Below are 7185 nucleotides of genomic sequence, written 5' to 3' on the forward strand. Positions count from 1 at the left end.
AGGTAGAACCAATTGCTCCCATTAGCTGCGAGACGGTTTTTACAAGTTAGAATGCAAAAAAAACAACCTTTTGTCTTCTTGTCTCTCATAAGGATTGTGAGCGATAGGCAAAATAAAATAAAAAAAGTGCAGTTCCCCTTAAAGTCAATTGTATTTACATAGCAACAAAAGTTATTTTAAAAGGGACTTATTATTCAAAACCAACTTTTCTTACCCATTGGTACTTGTTTTTGTGTATCTGGGTAATGAACATTTGAAATCAAAACATGGAGGCATGGCGGAGATATTTCTAAAACAATCTTCATACTTCCGCCAAACGAGTCGATTATCCTCTTGTTGTGGGGCAGACTGGCTCGTACATGAACGTGCATGCTCCACTGAGTTCGAACTTGATGTGAAAGTGCTAAAAACTACAACATGGCTGATGAGGAGAAGACGCAATCGAAATGGAGCCGTGAAAATAAGACCCTCTACAAAACGGTGCATCCTGAAGAGACGGTCAGAAAGCGGTTTGAGGATGGTCTGTAAAATACAGTCTATGTAAAATTTTGACCAAAGAACCAGCATCACATGTTATGTAGACCAGTCTTTTCAACCACTGTGCCGCGGCACACTAGTGTGCCGTGGGATACAGTCTGGTGTGCCGTGGGAAATTATCTAATTTCACCTATTTGGGTTAAAAATATATTTTGCAAACCAGTAATAATAGTCTGCAAATGATGTGTTGTTGTTGCGTGTCGGTGGTGTCTAGAGCTTGGCAGAGTAACCGTGTAATACTATTCCATATCAGTAGGTGGCAGCCGGTAGCTAATTGCTTTGTAGATGTCGGAAACAGCGGGAGGCAGTGTGCAGGTAAAAAGGGGTTTAATGCTTAAAGCAAAAATAAACAAAAGGCGAGTGCCCCTAAGAAAAGTCATTGAAGCTTAGGGAAGGCTATGCAGAACAAAACTAAAACTGAACTGGCTACAAAGTCAACAAAAACAGAATGCTGGACGACAGCAAAGACTTACTGTGGAGCAAAGATGGCGTCCACAATGTACATCCAAACATGACATGACAATCAACAATGTCCCCACAAAGAAGGATAAAAACAACTGAAACATTCTTGATTGCTAAAACAAAGTAGATACGGGAAATATCGCTCAAAGGAAGACATGAAACTGCTACAGGAAAATACCAAAAAAATAGGAGCGCAAGACAAGAAGTAAACAAAAATACAAAATAAGTAAGAGCGTGATGTGACAAGTGGTGACAGTACACCTACTATGAGACAAGAGCTATATCGATGCATGGTTGGTTATGGTTTAAAGTCATATCAAAAAATTGCGACAACGACTTTTTACTGTCAACTGAGTTTCCTTTTTTAGTGTTTTCTGCTGGTGGTGTGCCTCCGGATTTTTTCAACGCAAAAAATGTGCCTTGGCTCAAAAAAGGTTGAAAAACACTGATGTAGACCACAAGGAAGTGTTTGAAATGTAGAAACAAATCTGAATATGACTCATTTAAAGGGAAACTGCACTTTTTGGAATTTTGCCCATCATTCACAATCCCTATGTAAGACAACAACACATACGTCTTTTTTATGCATTCTAATTTGTAATATTCGGCAAGATGTTAAACCCACTTGGCCAATAAAACTGACTCTAACAATGTACCTAATGGGAGTACTCTATTGAGCACAAAAATCCCTCTAAAGAAACATCCACAAACCATGAGCAATAGGCCATTTACATGTTGTGACCTGATTATTAACCAAGTATTAGCGATATTGTTGTTATAAGCGCTAATGTCAAGGAACTACTTTTAGCGGCACCCTGCACAGAGAGCTAATTAGCTTATGCAGTTATTGTCATACTGAGCCGGTGAGCTGCTGCATCGCCTCTGACTTGGTGAAAGTTTTTTCTAAATTGTAAATCATAACTCTCATTCAAATAGTAGGAGGATGTGGCCATAAACTGAAAGGATGGTCTACTTTGACACCCAACCTAAACCTGGAGTTTGCAAGAAAGACACAAAACGACGCTCGTTTGCGCGCACCACTTTTTTTTTCTTTTTTACCTGTGTGAGGATTAGGATTTATTCTTTATCTACATGGAAAGATATAAACATCCCATCAGTCGGCATCCCAGTGAGAGTAGATATTGTACAGTAAGTGATTGTTTAATTACGTTTCTAGTTTTTATTTCTTGTTTAGCACCGAGCAATAGTGCTACTTGCAGGATCTGCTTATCACTCGGCTGCTAAAACGTCTTCCTTATGTTCAGGCTCAAAAATATAAGCTTCTGGATCATCATTTGCAGAATACAAAAATGAGCAAAATAAATATTGCATGTTTTTAATACTGTGCCCATTACTACATGTCAGATGAAACAAAAATTGAGCTGTTTGGCCACAATACCCAGCAATATGTTTGGAGGAGGAAAGGTGAGGCCTTTAACCCCAGGAACACCATGCCTACCGTCAAGCATGGTGGTGGTAGTATTATGCTCTGGGCCTGTTTTGCTGCCAATAGAACTGGTGCTATACAGAGAGTAAATGGGACAATGAAAAAGGAGGATTACCTCCAAATTCTTCAGGACAACCTAAAATATTCAGCTTGGAGGTTGTGTCTTGGACAGGACAATGACCCCAAACACACGTCAAAAGTGGTAAAGAAATGGCTAAATCAGGTTAGAATTAAGGTTTTAGAATGGCCTTCCCAAAGTCCTGACTTAAACGTATGGACAATACTGAAGAAACAAGTCCATGTCAGAAAACCAACACATTTAGCTGAACTGCACCAATTTTGTCAAGAGGAGTGGTCAAAAATTCAACCAGAAGCTTGTGGATGGCTACCAAAAGCGCCTTATTGCAGTGAAACTTGCCAAGGGACATGTAACCAAATAATAACATTGCTGTATGTATACTTTTGACCCAGCAGATTTGTTCACATTTTCAGTAGACCCATAATAAATTCATAAAAGAACCAAACTTCATGAATGTTTTTTGTGACAAACAAGTATGTGCTCCAATCACTCTATCACAAAAAAATAAGAGTTGTAGAAATTATTGGAAACTCAAGACAGCCATGACATTATGTTCTTTACAAGTGTATGTAAACTTTTGACCACGACTGTAAGTGGTTTACGACAACTTCAAAGATGCGTTATACATTATAGTCAACAGAATTTACTGTCCCTTTAGTTGACTTAAATGTTGAGGAATTTAGTTGACTCAAACTAGACAAAAACTGAATCAATTTTGATGACTGAAAATGACTCAAACTAAAATACATTTTTGTCAAAAGACTGACTAAAACTAAACGGCTGTCAAAACAAAACTTTCTTCATATCTTCAAGATTGTACAAATGACACCAATGGGCCTCAGGACAACATTATTACTTTTTGGGTGGAGTATGTTCTTTTTTCAGGTTAGTGATAGTGTTGCTGTAGCAGGTGTGTAAAATCCAAATTTTACAGTTCTTTAAGGGCCCGATCTGCTTAGATCCTACATAACAAGTGCAAAATAACGTACCTATATAATCAGACTCAGAATCAAAATCATAAATACTTTATTAATCCTCGAGGGGAAATTAAGATTTTCAGCACAATCCCATTTAAGATCAGACAAACGTTACAGGGAGACAGAACAGGATCAAACATTACTGGGAGACAGAACAGGATCGCTGACGGGTCTGCCAACTTCCGGTTCCCCTTACAAAAAAGGTGAAAAACAGGTAAACACTGGAGAAAAGGAGGGGGGTGAGAAAAAAAAAATCAGTCTAAGCCTGGGCCGATGGAGAGGGTCCAGGCTGACGCCAAGGGGGGAAAAAACTCATAGCCATAGCACACATAAACGTGTGTGTAAGAGGGAAACATCAAAGAACACAAAGGTAATTAAAGACATTAAAAGAGCAGAGTTGATGCAACCAGCCACTTCTACACACAGCCACAAAAGTAAAACAGCAACAACAACAAAAAACAACATATACACTGTGGTGGCCTCTGCGATGTTCCACCCTATCGTCTGCAGGGGTGGGGGGAGCATGGCCAGAGACAGGAGCAGACCCAACAAAGCAACCAAGAGAGCCGACTCCACCCTCGGCCGCCCACTAACTCTCGGCCAGTGTCCAGTCCGCATGGATGAGTGAGGATACATCCAAGGAGACCGAGGTGTCTGATACCTGCTCATTCAGCCAAGACACTGTGAAGCTTGTCCGTCCCGGCGCTTAGTGCTAGCTCCGCAGCCCTGTCTCTTCATCTGCATCTCCTCCAGTCTCTCCAAACGGACTCTCGTGTGGCAGAGACCCAGCAGCTGGTCTCCATGGCCAAAAGGCTCCCGGGAGGCAGATCCAGAAGTTTACAAAAAAGCACTGCAGAGGTTACGAAAGTGCCACCCTTTGTCCCGAACCAAAAGGCAAAAAAACACATGAAAACAAGAGGGAAACACCAGGAACACAAAAGGATGACACAAGAGCACAGAGCTCCTGCCACCAGCAGCCACTACAGCTGCACCATCTTGGAAAATAATGTAGGTTTTATTAGTTGGCGTGTTGCGGATGTTCAATTAAGACTGAATGTACATTTGATACCAAGTACAAAAGTGGTATAAGAGACATTTCCATTCACATTCTTGTTATCATGCTCCAACCTGTAGTGTTTTGCTATGTTCCGGAACATGCAGCACACAACTATAATCTGCACCACTTTTTGGAAGCAATCCTCCAGTGCGATCTAACCTACTGTTTAGCTTCTGGAACCTTCAGCCTTAAGTCATCCAGCTGCTCAAAAATGGAATTGCTCTATAGACGATATTTTGTTATTTCTGACAGTTGAAATATGTCGCGCCAGGACGGAGGATTCTTTTTTCGCTGTCTCTCGCCACATTTTTGCCAACATGCCGCCGCCATTTATGGAGCCAGTTTCCACGTGAGTGCCAAACTTGCAAAATATAGTTTGTAAAACTATTTGAGGCTTAATTAATCACATTGCGGCAGCGAAATGATTATATTTGCATCTCCTCCTGCTATTGTTGTAGGCTGTATATATATATATATATATATATATATATATATATATATATATATATATATATATATATATATATACAAACATTTGTGTGTATATATATATATATATATATATATATATATATATATATAAATATGTACTGTATATACACAAACCCCGTTTCCATATGAGTTGGGAAATTGTGTTAGATGTAAATATATTATACCTGTATATATATATATATATATATATATATATATATATATATATATATATATATATATGTATGTATACAAACCCCGTATATATATATATAATATATATAAATATATATATATATATATATACAAACCCCGTATATATATATAATATATATATATATATATATATATATATATATATATATATATATATATACATATATATATATATATATATATATATATATATATATATATATATATATATATATATATATATATATATATATATATATATATATATATATATATATATACTTTGGCACGTGTTTAAGCCATGAAATTCTAAGTTAATTATTATTTGCAAAAAAATAAATAAAGTTTATGAGTTTGAACATCAAATATCTTGTCTTTGTAGTGCATTCAATTGAATATGGGTTGAAAAGGATTTGCAAATCATTGTATTCCGTTTATATTTACATCTAACACAATTTCCCAACTCATGTGGAAACGGGGTTTGTATATATTAAGGTTGTACGGTATACCGATATTAGTATAGTACCGCAATACTAATGAATGGTATGCCAGCAGAGGAGCATGTTCGGCAGTGCGAAATCACAGAGTACTTACAAGCAGACACAGTGCGTAGACAGAAAAGGGAGAACGGACGCATTTTGGCTTAAAAACTAACAATAAAGATGAAGTTATAACACTGAAACGCCCTCAGGAAGAGGTGCTTTAAGACATGGCTAGCTAGCAGATAACGTCCAGCCGCAGTCGGCAGTGTTTCAGCTACTTCTAAATCACTAATCCTCGCCTCCATGGCGATAAATAACGTAAGTGTCTTGCAAGTATAATCCCTGCAGGACGAGGAATAGCTGAACATGTTTCATTACACACTGTAGCTCACCGGCGTCAAAATGTAAACAAAGGCCGTTGGTATATCTACACCGGACATCCACTGTAATGATACCAAGTACAGAAGCGTATCTAGTCGATACTACTATGATTACGTTGATATTTTTTAGCATCGCAAAATCTTCTTTCATCCATCCATCCATCCATCTTCTTCCGCTTATCCGATAAGATAACATTTATCGGATAAAATATTATTTTGTTTTTAAAATATTTATATTATGTTTATAAACTCAGGAAATAAGTCCCTGGACACATGAGGACTTTGACTATGACCAATGTATGATCCTGTAACGACTTGGTATCGAACTGATGCCCAAATTTGTGGTATCATCCAAAACTAATGTAAAGTATCAAACAACAGAAGAATAAGTGATTATTACATTTTAACAGAAGTGTAGATAGAAAATGTTAAAAGAGAAAGTAAGCAGATATTAACAATAAATGAACAAGTAGATTAATAATTCATTTTCTACAACTTGTCCTTAATAATGTTGACAAAACAATAGAATGGAAAATGACACAATATGTTACTGCATATGTCAGCAGACTAAATTAGGAGCCTTTGTTTGCTTACTTACTACTAAAAGCCAAGTTGTCTTGTATGTTCACTATTTTATTCAAGGACAAACTTGCAATAAGAAACATATGTTTAATGTACCATAAGATTTTTGTTGAAATAAAGCCAATAATCCAATTTTTGTGGTCCCCTTTATTGTGAAAAGTATCGAAAAGTACTAAAAAGTATCGAAATAATATTGGTACTGGTACCAACATATTGGTAACCCACATTGGCTGAAATGTGGGTTTAGTTCCTGTTTAGTGACAGTGTGAATATTGTCTGTCTCTACATGTGGCCTATGATTCTTAGGGCAAGTTCCTTTCCCACTGAAATATCCTCGACTTTGTCATTTACATCCCACTGCACAGAACTTTGGGGTAAAGGCACTTTGAATAGCAGGTGAAGTTTATTTGAGACCACCCTGTGTTTGTTCTGTAGATCCAAAGTCTAAATTCAAACAAACAATTTGTTCTTTGCAAATATGCTCTATGAACTTTTCCCTCAAGAGTGGACATGTCC

The sequence above is a fragment of the Nerophis lumbriciformis genome, linkage group LG02, assembly GCF_033978685.3.
Source record: "Nerophis lumbriciformis linkage group LG02, RoL_Nlum_v2.1, whole genome shotgun sequence".
In the NCBI taxonomy this organism is placed as follows: Eukaryota; Metazoa; Chordata; class Actinopteri; order Syngnathiformes; family Syngnathidae; genus Nerophis; species Nerophis lumbriciformis.